General features: G+C 44.9%; 1 protein-coding gene across 1 annotated transcript in view; it reads right to left on the bottom strand.

Annotated features, from left to right (window-relative positions):
- Positions 1–16,278, bottom strand: part of zbtb21 (zinc finger and BTB domain containing 21) — a 50,914-nt gene extending 34,636 nt beyond the window's left edge. The window contains exon 1 of the mRNA XM_052015007.1: positions 16,152–16,278. The gene's annotated coding sequence lies outside the window, so the exon portion shown is untranslated. The remainder of the gene's footprint in view (positions 1–16,151) is intronic.
- Positions 16,279–20,037: the final 3,759 nt, after the last annotated feature.

Raw genomic sequence — 20,037 nt, 5'->3', positions numbered from 1 at the left:
TAGGAGATGGTCAGTTTAAAGAACAAAGTGTTGAGTATATCATCTTTTCAGAGACAGATCCAAAGAGAAACACTGTCCTCAATAAGTAAGCTTTCCATCAAGAATGAGATAGTCTGACATCCCCAGCAAGTCACCCCGTGGAATGAGTAAATGCTTTATGACTCTTCAGCTCATTCTAACATGAAACCAACACACTATAGTCATCTGGGCATTTGCCCAACTCTTGACAGTACAGATGATGCCAGGTGTTCTACAATGACCTTGGAAAAATTGTGGTCTGCATCCCAAAAGAACATAAACTACCCTCCTGGGTAAATTCAAAACCAGAATGGGAAGGGATGCAGCTCTCTGGCAAGACAAGAATTTGGAATGCTAACTCCAAAAGGATCCTTCACTTGACAAAATGGAGTGCAGCCTTGTCTCTCTAATAAAGCAGTGCGTTCATTGTGACAAGTACAAGACAAAGACTCCTGGCCTATGCACAAGTATCTGCCAGTTGATATCATCAACCCAAGCCAGCAGTCACGGAGATGTCCACCTCACCAGCACCACAACTATTGGAAAAATTATTATTGATAAGGTATATGATCACTTGGAAAGGCAGGGTCTGATTAGGGGCAGTCAGCATGGTTTTGTGCATGGGAAATCCTGCCTCAAATCTGATGAAGTTTTTTTTTGAGGAGGTTATTAAGAAAATTGATGAAGGCAAGGCAATAGACCTGGTATACATGGACTTTATCAAGGCTTTTCACAAGGTTCTGCATGATAAACTGATCCAGAAAGTTAGGGCACACAAGATCCAAGCTATTTTGGCACAATGGATCGAATATTGGCTTGGTGATAAGAGGCAAGGGTAGTGCTGGAGAGTTGCTTTTCTGACTGGAAGTCTGTAAACAGTGATGTACCACAGGGATCTGTACTGGGACTTCAGATGCTTGTCACATATGAATGACTTGGATGAATTGGTTTATTATTGTGACTTGTACCGAGGTAAGGTGAAAAACTCGTCTTGCATACCGTTATACAGATCAATTCATTACACAGTGTATCGAGGTAGTACAAGTTAAAGTAATATAGAATGCAGAGTAAAGTATCACAGCTACAGAGAAAGTGCAGTGCAGGTAGACAATAAGGTGCAGGTCATAACTAGGTAGATTGTGAGGTCAAGAGTTCACCTTATCATACTAGGGAACCGTTCAATAGTCTTATAACAGCAGAATAGAAACAGTCCTTGAGCCTGGTGGTATGTGCTTTCAGGCTTTGGTATCTTCTGCCTGATGGGAGAGGGGAGAAGAGAGAATGTCCAGGGTGGGTGGGGTCTTTGATCATGCCGGCTGCTTTAACAAGGCAGCAGGAAGTATAGACAAAGTCCACGGAGGGGAGGCTGGTTTCCGTGACGTGCTGAGCTGCGTCCACAACTCTCTGCAGTTTCTTGCAGTCCCAGGCAGAGCGGTTGCTGTACCAAGCTGTGATGCATCCAGATCGGATGCTTTCTATGGTGCATTGATCAAAGTTGGTGAGTGCCAAAGGGGACACGTCAAATTTCTTTAGCCTCCTGAGGAAGTAGAGGCACTGGTGAGCTTTTCTTGGCCGTGGCGTCTACGTGGTTGGACCAGAACAGGCTATTGATCACATTCACTCCTAGGAACTTGAAGCTCTCAACCCTCTCGACCTCAGCACGGTTGATGTAGACAGGAACAGGTGCATTGCCACCCCCCCCCCCCCCCCTTCCTGAAGTCAATGACCAGCTCTTTTGTTTTGCTGACATTGAGGGAAGGGTTGTTGTCATGACACCATGTCACTAAGCTCTCTATCTTCTTCCTGTACTCCCACTCATTATTTGAGAAATGGCCCACTACGGTGGTATCATCTGAAAACTTGTAGATGGAGTTAGAGCAGAATCTGGCCACACAGTCATGAGTGTATGTGGAGTAGAATAGGGGGCTGAGGATGTGAGAATAATCGCACTGGAGGTGTTGCTGCCTATCCTTGCTGAATGCGGTCTGTTGGTCAGGAAGTCAAGGATCCAGTTGCAAAGGGAGGTGTTAAGTCCCAGATCTCAAGTTTACTTGGAATTATAGTATTGAAGCGGAGCTGTAGTCAATAAACAATAGTCCAACGCCGGCGCCTTTACTGTCCAGATGCTCCAGTGATAAGTGTAGGGCCAGGGAAATGGTGTCCGCCACGGACCTGTTTGGGCAGTAGGCAAATTGCAGTGGGTCGAAGTTTTCTGATACGCTGGAGTTAATGCGTGCCACGACCAGCCTCTTGAAGCACTTCATGATGGCGGATGTCAGAGCCACCGGGTGGTAGCCATTAAGACACGGTACCTTGTTTTTCTTTGGTACCAGGATGATAGTGGTCTTCTTAAAGCAGGTGGGAACCTCAGATTGAAGCAGGGAGATGTGAAATATGTCTGCAAATACCCTTGCCAGCTGACACGCACAGGATCTGAGGACACGGCCAGGGACACCATCCGGGCCAGACGCTTTCCGTAGGTTCACTCTCTGGAAGACTGATCTTACGTCCTCAACGGTGACTATGGGTTCAGGTGCATTGGAGGCTGTCGGGATGGGTGGTGACATACCAATCACCTTCTGTTCAAAACATACATAGAATGTATTAAGCTCATCGGGAAGGGAAGCGCTGTTGTCAGTAATGCTGCCTGACTTTGTTTTGTAGCCCATTAGCACATAAGCCCTGCCACAACTGACGGCTGGTCTGGGACTCTATTTTGGACTGATATTGTCTTGTCATCTCTAATAGCTTTAAGGAGGTCGTATCTTGATTTCCTATAAAGGTCAGGGTCACCTGATTTGAATGCTGCAGTCCTAGACCTCAGTAGGGAGTGGATCACCCGGTTCATCCATGGTTTCTGGTTTGGGAACACCTGGATTGTCCCCTTTGGTACACAGTCCTCAACACACTTGCTGATAAAGAATGTTTGTGGTCTGATAAGCAAGTTTGCTGACATCATGAAGATTGGTGAAGTTACAGATAGAGAGGTTGGTTGTCCAAGGACACAGGGACATAGATCAACTGTAAAGTTGGGCGCAGCACTGGCAGATGGAATTTAATCCAACAAGCATGAAGCAATGCATTTTGATGTCACCTAATCCTGGCTGGACATGTACATTAAACAGCAGGGACCTTAGAATTGTCGTTGTACAGAGGGACCTTTAGGTACAAGTACATAGTTCCCTGAAAATGGTGACACAGGTGGATAGGGTGGTGAAGAATGCATTTAGCTTGCTTGCCTTTATGGCGGGAGTATTGAGTACAAGAGTTAGGACATCTTGTTACAGCTGTACAAGATATTGGTTAGGCCAGACTTGGAATATTGTGTGAATTTTTGGTCACCACACTATAGAAAGAATGTGGTAGCACTAGAAGGAGTGCAGAAGAGATTCACCAAGATGTTGCCTGGAATTGACGGCTGCAGTTACAAAGCGAGATTGGATAGGCTGGGATTGTTCTCACTGGAACGCAGGAGGCTGTGGGGTGACCTTATACAGGTTTACAAAATTACAAGGGACATAGATAGGGTAGATAGTCACAGTCTTTTTCCAAGATTAGGGAAGTCTAAAATTAGAGTACATAGGTTTAAGGAGAGAGGGGGAATATTTAAAGGAGATCTGAGGGGGAAGTTTTTCCACACAGAGGGTGGTAGGTACATGGAGCAAGCTTCCAGACACAGGTACAATCACTGTGTGTAAAAAGAATTTGGAGAGTAGATGGATAGGAAAAGAATAGAGGGATAAGGGCCAAATGCAGGAAAATGGGATTAGCATAGATAGGCAACTCAGTCAGCATGGAAGGGACAGGCTGAAGGGCCTGTTTCCGTACTGTATAATTCTACGACAAGCAATGACAGCTGGACTGACCATCTAACCCACTATTTCCATCAACCTGAGCCCAAAATGGTCAGTGCTGCTGCAAAGAGCTCTTAATGACCCCACAAAACTACATCTTAGACAGTGCTTCACAAACAACCTGTCAACTCTCAACCCACAGGAACAGCAAAACATCCACAGCTTCCAGGATGTCCTGAAGGGTGTCATAATTGATACCTGTGACAACCCTTGGCTTCTCCAACAAGAATTATCAGGACTCCTGTGATGAAAGTGACAGATCAATAGGATCTGCAAGTGCGAGGCATGCAGTGATTGGATGCTCCACCTTTCCTCAATCTATGGCACCTGAAGGCAGAGGTCCAGCAAAAAATCAAAGACCCAAGGAATATATGGTGGATGAAAAGAGTGCAGGGAGCTCAGAAACTTGTCAATGGACATGACACCTACAGGTTCTTAAGCACCATTAAACCCATCTACAGCCCACGCACATGGCCCAATCAAGGCACCACCCCAATGAGAATCAGAAATGGGTGTGAACTCATCAGGACAGGGAGGCAGTCAACACCTGCTAGAAGGATCACTTCAAAGATATCCTTAACTATGAGAGCCCTTGACTCGATACCACAACAGACTCAAGTCAGCCTTGAGCCACTCCTGACTAATGGATGGATTTGCAATGTGTTTCAAGGAGCAGCGTTTGGCCTTGGGAGGTGGTTGTTGAGAATGACCCAGCAATGACATTGACTCTATTGGTCAGCGAGGAGACCTCCTCTGTTGTTACCACAGTGAGTGAAGCCTCATTTCTTGACAATGGCCACGTTTACAGCATCTCTGAGGTCGCCTGGAATATCTTCCTCTTCCCAGATGTGGGCAATGAGGCTTGGATTTGTGACTGAAACTCACTTGCAATCAATCCTGACCACCAAGAATTCAAAACGGCCTTATCACTGTTGCATTTTGAGGGTCCCACCTGCTTCAAAAGGGCAGCAATCCCATGAATGCCCATGAAGAACAGGGTGACTATCGACCAGCAGCACTCAAATCTACCGTAATGAAGTGCTTCGAGAGGTTGGTTATGGCTAGAATTAACTCCTGCCTGAGCAAGGATCTGGACCCACTGCAATTCACCTGCTGCTGCAACAGGTCTACAGCAGATGCAATCTCATTGGCTCTCTACTCTGCTTTGGAGTATCTAGATAACAGCAAAACATATCAGGCTGCTGTTTATCAATTACAGCTTGGCATTCAATACCATCATCCCCTCAGTATTAATCACCAAGCTTCTAAACCTGGGCTTCTGTACCTCCCTCTCCAACTGGACCCTCGACTTCCTTTTTGGGACACCACAGTCAGTGAGGATCTGCAATAACATCTCGTCACTGACAAACATCATAGGCGCGCCTCAGGGATGCGTGCTTAGCCCATTGCTCTGCTCTCTCTACACTCATGACTGTGTGGCTAAGCACAGCTTAAATGCCATTTATAAATTTGCAGGTAACACCAGTGTTGTCGGTAAAATCTCAGATGACAATGAGGCGGCGTACAGGAGTGAGATAGATCAGCTGGTTGAGTGGTGTTGCAACAACAACCTCACAATCAATGTCAGCAAGTCCAAGGACTTCAGGAAGGGGAAGTCAGGAGAACATGCGCCAGTCCTCATTGAGGGGTCAGCGGTGGAAAGAATGAGCAGCTTTAAGTTCCTGGGTGTCAACATCTCTGAGGATCTGTCCTGGGCCCAACACATTGATGCAATTACAAAGAAGGCATGCCAGCAGCTCTTTCTCAGTAGGAGTTCGAGGAGAGTTGGTATATCACCAAAGACTCTTGCAAATTTCTACAGATGTACGGTGGAGAGCATTCTGACTGGTTGCATCACAGCCTGATATGTAGTCTCCAATGCACAGGATCTCAAGAGGCTGCAGAGGGTTGTAGACTCAGCCAGCCCCATCATGGGCACAATCCTCCCCACCATTGAGGACATCTTCAAGAGGCAGTGCCTCAAGATGGCAGCATCCATCATTAAGGATCCTCACCATCCAGGACATACCCTCTTCACATTACTACCATCAGGGATCTGAAGACCCACACTCAATGATTCAGGAGCAGCTTGTTCCCCTCCATCAGATTTCTGAACAATCCATGAACAATACCTCATTGTTTCTTTTTTTTCCCCACACTATTTATTTTAATAATCTATAGTAATTTTATATCTTTGCATTGTACTGCTGCCGCAAAACAACAAATTTCATGTCATATAAGACAGTTATAATAAACCTGATTCCCGACAAAGAGAGAAAAAAAAAATCAGGGCTTTGGAAGTAGACGGCAGCCCTAATGAAATCTTAAAACTTGGCAATGAAATAACAGCACCAAGCACTGGAATAATAGCACCAAGCCGCCTCTGGAAAATCCCAAATTCCCTGGAAAGATAATCAAACCAGCAGTAGTGTCGTCTCCCAGGCCAACATCCCCATTGTTAAGTCCCAGTTATGCTCAGTCAGCTATGTTGTTCACATGTGCAACATCAGCCTCCCAAAACAGTCATTCTACTTCGAGCTGTGTCAGGGAAAGAGAATACCAGGTGGAAGATTCAAGGATGTGCTCAGGATCTCCTTAAAGAAATGACACATCTCCACTGACTCTTGGGAATCTCTGGCCCAAGCCTCCTTCAAGTAGAGAAGGAAATATTGAGAACGTCAAGGCCATGCATCAGGAGCGCACACAGGTCATGCATGTGCGGCAGAAACAGATTATCTTGCAAACTACCCACTCACCTGGTCAGCTTTCACCTGCCCTATCTGTGGAAGAGTCTATGGTTCCCATATTGGCTTCATTACCCAGTTCAGAATCTGGTGTGGAAGTAAATCGTACTCAATCCCAAGAAACGGCCTTAGAAAACATGGTGGATTCAAAGTACAAGTTGTGTGTGTTTGCAAAGAACTATTTCACACTGACACTAAACTTTTGGAATGTAAAAGTGTCCAGACCCGAAATGACCGAATAGTGAAATACAGGGAGAGTTGCTCCTTCATCAGAACTGTCTCTGTGTTCCAGCTGCAACCAGATCTGTGTCACATGAAATTGCTTTGAACACTGATGCTGTTTGTACACTCATCCATGGAAGATATATTTGCAATACGTTCCTCAGAACTAAATTCCCTAATCCTAACAAGAACAAAAATGTCTTAAAGCAGTTTTAAACAATAACATGCTTATGATCTTAAAAATAACACGTCTAATCCTTACAATTCATTAATATTTATCCCCTCAAATCCCTTCATATTTTTATGAAATATAATTTTTGATTCGGTTTCACTGCAAATTTCTTTTACTATTAAACTTATCACATCATTAAGTCTTCTGCTGTTATATTTTGGGCTAATACAAATCAATCTGAAATGAGATAATAAGCATGAGTCTAGTATGTTTCCACTAAGTACAGTACAAATTTGACCATGTCGTATGTTTTCTAGAATAAATTTGATACAGTTTAACTTGACATGAGTTCTAGTATTTTCATGTCATTGGTACAGAATGCCTACAAAGGTGGTTAAAATGCTTAATTTTGCATTTTTTAAGAATGTTCTGCAATTAAAACTATTCTTTTTAGAACCCAATTAAGATTTTAAAAATTTACTCTTTCAATAGATTCTGACTTGAAAAATTTGACTTTCCTTAATCAATCCAAAGCAGAGTACAAAGTTAATGGCAGGATTGTGGGTAGTGTGGAGGGGCAGAGGGATCTGGGGGTCCATATCCACAGATCCCTGAAAGTTGCCTCACAGGTGGATAGGGTAGTTAAGAAAGCTCATGGGGTGTTAGCTTTCATAAGTCAAGGGATCGAGTTTAAGAGCCGCGAGGTACTGATGCAGCTCTATAAACTCTGGTTAGACCACACTTAGGGTACTTTGTCCAGTTCTGGTCGCCTCATTATAGGAAGGATGTGGAAGCGTTGGAAAGGGTGCAGAGGAGATTTACCAGGATGCTGCCTGGTTTAGAGAGTATGCATTATGAGGAGAGACTAAGGGAGCTAGGGCTTTACTCTTTGGAGAGGAGGAGGATGAGAGGAGACATGATAGAGGTGTACAAATATTAAGAGGAATAGATAGAGTGGACAGCCAGCGCCTCTTTCCCAAGGCACCAATGCTCAATACAAGAGGGCATGGCTCTAAAGTAATGGGTGGAAAGTTCAAGGGAGATATCAGAGGAAAGTTTTTTTTACCCAGAGAGTGGTTGGGGCATGGAAATGCGCTGCCTGGGGAGGCAGGTACATTGGTCAAATTCAAGAGATTACTAGATAAGCATATGGAGGAATTTAAAATAGAAGGAAATGTGGGAGGAAGGGGTTAGATAGTCTTAGGCGAGGTTTAAAGGTCGGCATAACATGGTGGGCCGAAGGGCCTGTATTGTTCTGTACTGTTCTATGTTCTATCACTGGATCTAAATTCTGCATGAACAACACTGAGTACCTTCACCTGTAGTACATGGATAAGAGTGGTTAAGAACCACCATCTCCCAATGGCCATTCAGGAACAAATAGTAAATGCTTGCTTTGCGCATGTCTATAATCTAAAACAGTAAAGGTTCTGTGGCTGGGCAGTGCCTCCCATGACCAAGATGCTGTGTTATGTTGTTTCATGTCCTTCATATGCTTAACAACTTACCCTAATTGCAGTTTAAATTTGCTGACTCATTGCAACCTTGTTACTTCGGTATGCAGAAAATCATGCATAACCAAAGAATTAAAAGGAAAATATAATCGCATTATTCCATCCTCCCTTCCCCCCATCCCCCCCGTCCACCACCTACCACCCCCCCCTCAATCACACACACACACTCAATTTTATGTCTAAGATTTGGTGATCCTGCTACAATGTAGTCCTTTGCACAACTCAGCATGTTTTATTTTCATTCTCTAAGTTCTGTTCTCATAACATTCAGGAAGTAGTTTTTTGTTCCCGTTAAGCCATAGTCCAGGATTATCATTCGACTCCCTTGAATCTTCCTGGTTTCTCAAGCCCAGCTGTACAGCTAATGTCCAGCTATGTCATTTTGGTCTCTACCAATACTAGTCTCAGGACTCAACAGAAAAGACTAAACCATCTTACGACCATCTATTTCCTTTCTATTTCCATGCTTGCAATTGTATTATGTTAATATATCAGCTTTTGGACATTCAACTGTTACAGAATTTAAATGATCCATGAATTGTTTGGTGTACCATCCAATGAAGATTCCATGAGACTGCACTACAAATAAATATGAACATTTCTATTGATACAAGATTAAATACAATCTACTTTGCTAAAATATACCCAATCTAACACATGTTGCATTGTAACACGGAGGGTCCACAATCACCAAAACATTCATGTCAGTGGTAATAGAAGCAGCAACTTACAACATCACTGAACAAAAGAAATGGCTGACAACACAGATTCCAAGCTGCTTTTATACAGTAATTTTGCTACCAGTTGCATTCTTGCAAGTTTCACATAATGTGGGAAAATGCCAAATTAAACCTGTCGGGTTCAAGAAGTTTAAAAATACTCCTCTCAACATTTGTAGATGGCCAGTTTACTTTGATGAAATGTGCGCATTGGAGCAAAGTTACAATAATTCAGTGTAAAAGCCGGGTTCATATCTCAAACAAAGAGGAGTTAAATAGGGTTAAGATCCATGAATTGGGTGCCCAATGACAAGTGGCAGAGCTCCATTTGGATATGATTGCAAGTGTTGGAAGTAAGTTTTTTTTTACTAAGTTCACAAGCCAAATACTGTAATGCTGGAAATCTGAAACAGAAGATGTTGAAAATACTCCATGACCCAGTTTCATCTGTGGAAAATGAAAGGCAATTGGCTGAAAATGCTGATTTTAGTTAATTAAGTCTTGAAATTTCAGCTATTACAAACCCACAAGAAATAAAAGCTAAAACTTATCATACCCCTTCTAAACATCAGAATATTCTTTTATGATATTCAGTTAGAGATGGAACTGGCAGCCTATTATAAATAGAGGACACAAGAAGCATTTTCAAATAGCTCAATTCAAATACACACACACACACCACAGTCCACTCTCTTCATACATATCAATGAAAATGAAATTTAGAAAATCAAAGTTGACAGTAAAGAATAGACCTAAACCAGTTGCAAATTTAATGCCATTCATATTCATCAATTGAGGTAAGGATATCGAGTAGCATACAGCAAAGGAACCTTGGACTCTAAATTCATAGATCCTTAAAAGTAGCAGGACAGATAAGATGGATTAAAGGCTTTCCTTTACTAGTCATGGCATAGAATAAGTAGGATAGAACCATATACAACACAAGTTATGCTGCAACTTGAATCTTGTAGAGCTGTGATGTTCATATTATAGAAAGTCATTCAAAGTAAAATAGCGAAGAGTTCAGGATCAACATGTGCCCATAATCGTGAAAGGCAAGCACCAAGGAATCCTGAATGTCAAGGGACAGTGTGTTAAAAAACAGGAAGGATATGGCAGGTATAGAGTACTGCCATATCCTTCAGAAGCACTAAAATATAGAAAGCTTACGGGTGTTACATAAGAGATAAAGAGGGCAGAGAGGGGGCACAAAGTATCACTGGTAGACAAAATTAAGGAAAATCCTAAATCATTTTAGACAGGCGGGTCTAAAGTGGCAATCTGTGGCGGAGTCAGAGGATGTAGAGAGATCTTAAATTAAAACTTTTCATCTGTATTCAGTCTGGAGAAAGGCACTGCAGATGGAGAATTTAGAGAGAGGTAAAATTCTATAAGTCCCCATTATAAAGGAAGTATTGGCGTATTAGATGGCTTAAGGGTGGATATATCCCCAAGGCCTGATGAATTATCCCATGCTGTTATGGGAGGCAAGGGAGGAGATTGCTGCATCTCTAGCAAAGATTTAAAAATCTTTGCTGGCTGAAGATGAGATGCAAGATGATTGAAGGGCAGCAAATGTGGCACCTGTTTTTAGAAGAGCAATAGGGATAAGCCAGATAATCAAACGCTGCGAGTCTAAGGTCAGTTGCAGGGAAGTTATTGGGAAAAATTCTGAGGGGCAGGATTAATCTACACTTGTTAAGGCAGGGATTAATCAAAGACAGTTTGATTGGGGGAGATAGCTTGTTTGGGGGAGATCTTATCTGACCAATTTGAATTTTTCAAATAGATAACAACATGTATTAATGAAGAAGTGCAGTTGCTGCAGTCTGCATGGACTTCAGCAAGGCCTTTGACCTGCGAGACTGCTTCAAAATGTTAGGGTCCATGGGATCCAGGACCAGTTGGCAAATTGGCTCAGTAATAGGAGGCAGAGGCTGTTGTCGAAGTTTTTTTTGTGATTGGAAGCCTGCGATCAGTTGTCTCCACAGGACCTACACAACGAATGGTAGGGCCCTCGGGAGTGTTATGAGACCTTGGTATACAAATTCAAGGATCTCTGAAGGTGGCAGCACAGTAGATAAGGTGGTAGAGAAGGTATACAGGATACTTACATTCATTAGCAAGGCATAAAATATTGGAACTTTACATAACATTGGTTAGGACTCAGCTGGAAAACATTGCACGGGTCTGATCCCCACGCTATAGGAAGGATGTGATTACACTCGAGGGCACAGAGAAGATTCACCAGGATGTCACCTTTAATGGAGTGTTTCAGCTTTGAGGAAATACTGACTAGGCCAGAATTATTTTTCTTGTAACAGAGGAGGAAAATGATTGAGATATACAAAATTATGAAGGCATGGATAGGTAAGGTAGCAAGAAACCTTTCCCTGTAGCAGAGGTATCCAAAACCAGAGGGTACAGGTTTAAGTTAAGGGATAGATGGTTTAGTCGTAATCTGAGGAAGAATTTCTTCCACCAAGAGGGTGACTGGAACCTGGAACACACTTCCAGAGGGGGTAATGGAGGCAGGTACTGTCACAACATTTAAGTATCTAGATGAGCACCTGAACCCCAAAGGCATAGAAGACAATGGACCAAGTGCTGGAAAATAGGATTAGTAAAAGGCAGGGGTCTGGAACTCACTGCCTAGATGGGTGGTTAAGGCAGAAACCGTTATCACATTTAAAAAGTAACTGGATGTGCATTTAAAGAGCTGTGAACTGTCGACCTAAAAACGAAGTGCTGGGAGATGGAATTAGGCTGGGCAGCTCTTATTCAGCTGACAAGGATAATGTCATAATTATAATGCAACCAAATCACGGAAAGTCATCTGGGATTCCCACCAAAGTTCATTCCTAGATTTCAATCATACTTTAAAATTATAAATGAAACAGTGCACAGACATCATTTTCAACAACTCCAGCGATAAATTCATTACCTCCAAGACACAATGTTGTGCTTATTTTAGATTTTCCTTTTGCTAATTAGAAGAAATTGCTGTTGATGTGATTGATTATAAAACAAAGAGGTGTTAACATCAAAGAATGGCTGGTAGACTTAAGGCAGGAATAAGCTAGAAAATGCAGTTACATGCTCCTGTAGTTGTGGGGTACAAAGTGCCCTAAAGATTCCTCACAATCATAATACTTTGCCAAAGGAAACAAAGACAGTCTTAAATTGATGAAGGGAAGCAGGAAACATTGTACAGTACCTCAAATGCATGAATTGATCACCAGAACAAAGAGTGCTCAACACAATCAAGAGCTCTTTTGCCATTTCATCAATAATCCAGAAAAGAGAATCTTTAAAAAAAATCTCACTGGCCATTTTTATTAATAAATAGTTGTACTTAAACAAAAGTGGTTCAATTAACTGTGTTACAGCACGTTTCAAAGTCTTGAAATTTCACAAACTTGTACTCCACCATAATTTGAAAAGATGTCTGCCAGTAATGAAATTCACTAAATTGCAGATTGCATTAAAATTGTGTTCTGTATAGTTCTAGCACGTTACTTTGCATTACTAAGACATTCGGCAGTGGTGTGATCCCTTCCCCCGGGGTGCCTTACTCAACCTTGTTCTGCAATCAGTATGAATTGTGGATCTGGAAATGAGAGACTATCAGTTCCAGACATGTCATGTGTATAAGTCATATGTCACAAGTATATAGCATGCGCTCCGAGGCCAAGCTCCAAACCATCATTAACTTGCTTACTGAAGTATGTAATAGGACAGGCCTTACCTTCAATATCCATAAGTCAAAAGTTTTCCACTGTACAACACTGCCTCCAACAATAAAAGTTCACAGCATGATCCTGGAAATCATGAACCACTTTCTCATATCTCAGGAGCCACTCCTTAGCAGAGGTAAGCATTGATTTCGAAATTCACCATCCCTTTCATTGCACCAGCACAGCCTTATGTCAACTGAGGAAAAGAGTACTGAAGTTTACAACCTCGGATTCCCCTGAAACATATTACTCCTTACATTAAATCTACACCCTCCAGTCTTAGACAAGTCAGCAGTCTGATGGAGTATCTTCTGCTTTATTGAATAAGCACCTTCAACAACTCTCAAGATTAACACCATCAAGGACAAACCAGTTCACTTAACTGACATTCTATCCACTATCCAAAATGTGCACTCCCTCCACCACAGGACACTGTGGCTGGAGTGTGCACCACACACAAAATTCACTTGTTACTTGCCTCGATGCTTCCAGACAGAACCTAATGGTACTCTCATGCTTTCCTGCAAATTGCACAGCTACAGAAAAGACACAAATACACGGGTAGATTGACAGAAACTTCTCTGTACTGGGCCAGGTCTAACTGTCTAAAGATCTATGTGGTTGGCAAGTGTGGAAATAGCCTTGTTCAGAGTGAGTACTATGTTTAGAATCAGCTTGGTAGCCTGGGAATAATAACTTACCTGCTAAGTAAGTTTTTATTACTTCATATTTTACTTCAGATTTTCAGCAGATAGTTTTTTTTTTGAGTTTCTTTCTGTCACCTTGTATCTCGGCTTAAAAGTTTACACAAGTTTGTATTCATCCCTCTCTCAAGTTGAAAGCAGAATGTTTAATGGAACACCACCTTATAAATCTTATGAAATCGTTGTTCTGGCCATGTGTAGTCAAAGGCTATTTTCTCCGTCCCCCCCCCCCCCCCCCCCCCCCGCAGAACAGGATAATGCCTTTCTGTTACCTTTAAAATGATCTGCTATCTGACTGAATTACCAAGAAACATCCTGCTCTATTTTCACAAGGATCAAGATAGTGACCAAGTAATGCCAGTAAGCTTTTGGTCACCGTTTACCAGATTCTTCACTGCAAGGACCAAACCACACGCACCTAGAATGGAAAAGTTCTGTGTATAATTCTTCTTCCCTTCTGCCATTTCTCCTTACACACCTCCCTGCAAAACCTCCAGCTCCCCATTACCAAAGACAGAATCTGTTCATTTTGGACAAACCTGGGGCTGTATCCCTGCTAGCTTCTCCAAAATCACTGGAAGGGTAAACATTAATGTCCTCTCCAGGGCCAACATCCACAGCACTGAGGCCCTACTTAAACTCAGTCAGCTCCATCAGACAGGCCACTTCATTCACATGCTCAACACCAGACTCCCGAATACAGCTATGCCATGAGGGGAGATTACAAGGCAGCCACAGGAAGATTCAAGGATGGTCTTAAAACCTCCTTGAAGGAAAGTGTAATATCCCCAATGACCCTTTGTAATTCCTGAGCCATGACCACTGAACTTGGGATGGTATTGAGAATCCCAAGTCTATATGTTGGGAGAACACAGGAGCCCAGTGTAAATGGGAGATAGAGTGCACCACATCACAAACTACCTTCCTACCAACACTATCAAGCAGCTCCTGTCTCATGTGGAAGAGAATTTAAAAATCCAGATCCTGGGAATGTAAAAAAACATGTTGGAAACACCCTGCAGGTTGATCAACATTTGTACGCAAAGAAACATTTAGAATTTCGGGTCAAAGAGCTTTCATCAGAACAGGGGAAGAGAAAAGACAAGTCAGTTTTAAGTGGTCTTTTATGCAGACAGCAATGTACCGAACTTTAAAACAAAATCAATGCACAATGTTCAATTTGAATTTGATACTGGTGCTAGTGACAATAAAAAGGTAACTAAAACAAAACTTGATATTTTGCATCTGAACAGACTCCTTGGTCTGTTTCAGTAAACATTGAGCAATTGTTAAAGAGCTTTATGACATCTCTCACAACACCAAACATTCACAATCAATGAATCTACCCTCCCCGCTCAATTGACCAGTTAATCTGGTTTGATTCGTTGCAAATCTTAATCCACTGAGATGCAGTTTGATTAATTTTATTGAAAATCCATGCCTTAATCATGATAGAAAATATTTTTTCACCCCTATCACCCTAAAGAACACAGATTATTCGGTTCCTCAAGCCTATTCAGCACGATCAGAATCTACACCTTAACTCCATTCGCTACCTACATTCCTCGAAATTGTACCTAACGTACGGTTTCCGCTTTAAATAAAAAAATAAGCGTTCAAACTGCACATCTTAGGTGAACACAACATAAAGACCTTTCACACCGTATTTTGCTAAAAAAAATGTACTTTTACAGATAAAAGAAAATACGAAGTTGACTTCAAATACAATGCTCCAAATACACCAGCACTCCAAATATACGAAGAGGCAGATTTGGAAATGCTCGAGCATATTGGGCGAAGACAACAAAATGAAGACAATGCAATTCTGTCACCGTACACCTACCCCCCCCCCCCACCCCCTTACATTGCATTTTAAACACAAATGTTTCCTGGAGGCACAGTCCCTATACTTTTTAAAAATGCATTAGTTGGGAAATTTTAAAAGTTCTTCGTTTTACAAAAAAAGTTATTTTTATATAAAAAAATACTATTCACAAGATATATGGAAGGCAATGAGTACTTTTTATTTACAATGCCTGTTTCTCCATGAAACGTTTAGTCAGGCTTGACTCTGAGAGCAAGATCAGCTTCATGTCGCATAAAATTTTTACTCCTGTTTTCTTCCCCCCCCCAAAAAAAAGTTGTGGCACAGCAGCAAACAAATAGAAACGAAAACCAACTGTGGGGGGCGAGCCCTCTCCTTCCCCAGCACACGTTAAACGCATGCGCAGTGCGGACTGCCGAGCCCCGGACCGCACCCATTGCGCATGCGCGTAACGGCCGGGCCGTCACTGCGGCCGGTTGACGCCTGCGCAGTGTGTCGGCGGCGCCGGAGGGGGGGGGGGGCAGCAGCGGCTGCGAGTTACGTCAGGACAGGCCGCGTTTTCTCTCTATCCCCTCACACCGACAACTCTGAGAACTTCCGGTTTTCCGCACCGCATATACCACAAATTCGATAACTACTCACCCTCAAGGGTGCCTCAAACTTTGGAAAAAGTCGCCGTCCGATCCCCCCGCTTTCGGTTATTATTTTTTTTGCGTTAGAATTTAGTGCCGCGCGCCGCCGCAGTGATTCCATCCATCTTGAATTTGACGTCATCCCACACTAGGGATGAGGTCATTCCATGGACCGCTCGTCATGCACGCCGCTTTCTGATTGGCCGAGACGCCAAACGGCGGAGGCGGGTCTAATTCGTCATTTCCGATAAGGCCAGTCAATCAGCACTTTGGCAGGGGACGGGTTTTTTTAAAGGCAAAACAACAGTTTTCGGGGGTTTTTTTGATCTACAAGCATAAATTTGCATTTTAATCACGATACACGTAAGTTATCAAAGGCAGTGGATAGAGTGTACAGTACTGCTCTCCTTTAGGTAATATCAAGCGGGGTTGCGAATGGAGATGTGATCCAAGGTCTCTGACGCCCCCAACCACTGCAAGAAGGCAGTGTGAAGGCATGCTGCCGGTTCCTCCGCGCACCACTGAGGGACGAATGCGGCATACGCGCTGAAGTGGTTGAGCCGTGGCTCAAATTTCATTAAATAGGAACAGGGATAAATGGGAGTGGGATAGGCACAGTGGAGGGAGGGAGGCTGCTGGGGGAATAGGGGAGGGAGGGAGGCTGCTGGGGGAATAGGGGAGGGAGGGAGGGAGGCTGCTGGGGGAATAGGGGAGGGAGGGAGGCTGCTGGGGGAATAGGGGAGGGAGGGAGGCTGCTGGGGGAATAGGGGAGGGAGGCTGCTGGGGGAATAGGGGAGGGAGGGAGGCTGCTGGGGGAATTGGGGAGGGAGGGAGGCTGCTGGGGGAATAGGGGAGGGAGGGAGGCTGCTGGGGAATAGGGGAGGGAGGGAGGGAGGCTGCTGGGGGAATAGGGGAGGGAGGGAGGCTGCTGGGGGAATAGGGGAGGGAGGGAGGGAGGCTGCTGGGGGAATAGGGGAGGGAGGGAGGGAGGCTGCTGGGGGAATAGGGGAGGGAGGGAGGCTGCTGGGGGAACAGGGGAGGGAGGGAGGCTGCTGGGGGAACAGGGGAGGGAGGCTGCTGGGGGAACGGGAGGGAGGCTGCTGGGGGAACAGGGGAGGGAGGCTGCTGGAATAGGGGAGGGAGGGAGGCTGCTGGGGGAACAGGGGAGGGAGGCTGCTGGAATCGGGGAGGGAGGGAGGCTGCTGGGGGAACAGGGGAGGGAGGGAGGCTGCTGGGGGAACAGGGGAGGGAGGGTGGGTGCTGGGGGGAATAAGTGTTGGAGGGGGAAGACGGAAAGGGAGTGGGGGGAAGAAAGGGAGGAAGGGGAGCAGGAAAAGAGAGGGGGAAGAGGGAGGGAATGGGGCAGAAGGGTGAAGAGGAGAGGGGGGAAGAGGGAATAAATGGGAATAAGAGGGAAAGGGTGAATAGGGAACAGGGCGGGAGGGGGAACGGGAGTGCAAATGGAGGGGGAAGGGGAAAGGGAGATGGAATGGAGGGGAAGAGGGAACAGAGGGAGAGGGAAGGAAGGGGAGTGGGGGGTGGAGGGGAGGGGAAAACAGGAGGGAGGGGGAGGGGTGAAGAGGGAATGGGGGAGGGTGAAAGACCATAAGACATAGCAGCAGAATTAGGCCATTTAGCCCTTTGAGTCTGCCCTGCCATTCAATCATGGCTGACTTATTTTTCCCTTAATCCTTCTACCGTTTCCCATAACCTTCAACACCCTTACTAATCAAGAACCTATCAACCTCCGCTTTAAATATACACAATGACTTGGCCTCCACAGCCGTCTGTGGCAATGAATTCCACAGATTCACCACCCTCTGTCTAAAGAAATTCCTCTTCATCTGTTCTAAAGAAACGTCCTTCTATTCTGAGGCTGTGCCCTCTGGTCCTGGACTCTCCCACTACTGGAAACATCCTCTCCACGTCCACTCTATCCAGGCCTTTCAGTATTCAGTAGATTTCAATGAGCTTCAGCGAGTACAGGCCCAGAGCCAGCAAACAATCCTTTTGTGTTAACCCTTTCACCTGCGGGATCATTCTCGCAAACCTCCTCTGGACCCTCTCCAAAGCCAGCACATCCTTCCTTAGTTATGGGGCCCAAACTGCTCACAATACTCCAAATGTGGTGTGATCAACACCTTATAAATCCTCAGCATTACATCCTTTTATATTCTAGTCCTCTCGAAATGAATGCTAGCATTGTATTTGCCTTCCTCACTACCGACTCAACCTGCAAGTTATCGTTTAGGGAATCCTGCACTAGGACTCCCAAATCCCTTTGAACCTCTGATTTCTAAATTCTCTCTCTGTTTACAAAATAGTCTATGCCTTTATTCCTTCCACCAAAGTGCATGACCGTACACCTCCCTACGCTGTATTCCATCTGCCACTTCTTTGCCCATTCTCCCAAACTGTCCAAGTCCTTCTGCAGACTCCTTGCTTCCTCAACACTACCTGCCCCTCCACCTATCTTTGTATCATCTGCAAACTTAGCCACAAAGCCATCAATTCTGTCATCCAGACCATTAACATATAATGTGAAAAGTAGTGGAACCAACACCAACCTGTGTAGGACACCACTAATCACCAGCAGCCAACTAGAAAAGGTCCCCTTTATTCCCACACTTTGCTTTCTGCCAGTCATCCAATCTTCCATCCATGCTAGTACCTTTCCTGTAATACCATGGGCTCCTATCTTGTTTAGCAGTCTCATGTGCGGCACCTTGTCAAAGGCCTTCTGAAAATCCAAATTAACGACATCCACTGACTCTCCTTTGTCTATCTTGCCTGTTACTTCCTCAAAGAATTCCAACAGATTTGTCAGGCAGGGTTTCCCCTTAAGGAAATCATGTTGACTTTGGTATATTTTTTCATGTGCAAGTACCCCAAAACCTTATCCTTAATAACGGACTCTAATACCTTACCAACCACTGAAGTCAGGCAAGCTGGCCTATATTTTCTTGTCTTTTGCCTTCCTCCCTTCTTAAACAGTGTAGTGACATTTGTGATTTTCCAGACCTCTGGAACCATTCCTGACTATTGATTCTTGAAGGATCTTGAAAGGGAGGAGGGGGGAAAGGCAGGGGGAGAGGGGGGAAAGGGAGGAGAGGACAGGGGGAGGGGGGAAAGGGAGGGGAAGACAGGGGAAAGAGGGGAAGTGGGGGGAAAGGCAGGGGAGGACAGGGGGAGAGGGGGGAAGGCAGGGGGAGAGGAGGAAAGGGAGGGGAGGACAGGGGAAAGAGGGAAAGGCAGGGGGAGGGGGGAAAGGGAGGGGAGGAAGGGGAAAGAGGGGGAGGGGGAAAGGTGGGGGGAGGATGTAAGGGAGGGGAGGAGGAGGGAAGAGGGAGGGGGTAAGGGAGGGGAGGAGGAGGGAAGAGGGAGGGGGAGAAGAGGGGGAGGGGGCAAAGATGGGGAGGGAGGGGAAGAGGGAAAGAGAGGGGGAGTGAAAGAGAGGGGGAGGGGGAAAGAAGTAAAGGGGGTGGGAGGGGAAGAAGGAAAGGAAGGGGGAAGAGGGAAAATGAGTGGAGAGAGAAGGGGAATGGGGGAGGGGGAGAGGCAGAGTGGAAAGTGGGGAGAGAGGAAAGGAGGGGATTGAAAAGGAGGGAGAGGGGCAAGTGGGGAAGGGAAAAGGGGAGTGGGGAAGGAAAAGGGGGAGGACAAAGGAGGGAGTAGGAAGGGGGAAGTGGAAAGAGGCGCAGGTAAAGCAGGGAGTGCGAAAGGGAGGGGGCAGGGGTAGTGAGAGGAGGAGAGTGGAAAGTGGAGAAAAGGGGAGGGGGAAAGTGGGCAGGCGGGAGAGGGGGAAGGGGAGAAAGGGAGTGTGAAAGAGGGGAAGCCAGGGAGAGTGAGCGAACGGGAAAGGGAGGGAGGGAGAGAGATATGGAAGGGGAGAGGAG

This window comes from Pristis pectinata, chromosome 4, assembly GCF_009764475.1.
Source record: "Pristis pectinata isolate sPriPec2 chromosome 4, sPriPec2.1.pri, whole genome shotgun sequence".
Lineage (NCBI taxonomy): Eukaryota > Metazoa > Chordata > Chondrichthyes > Rhinopristiformes > Pristidae > Pristis > Pristis pectinata.
This window is presented reverse-complemented; position numbering and strand designations above follow the sequence as displayed.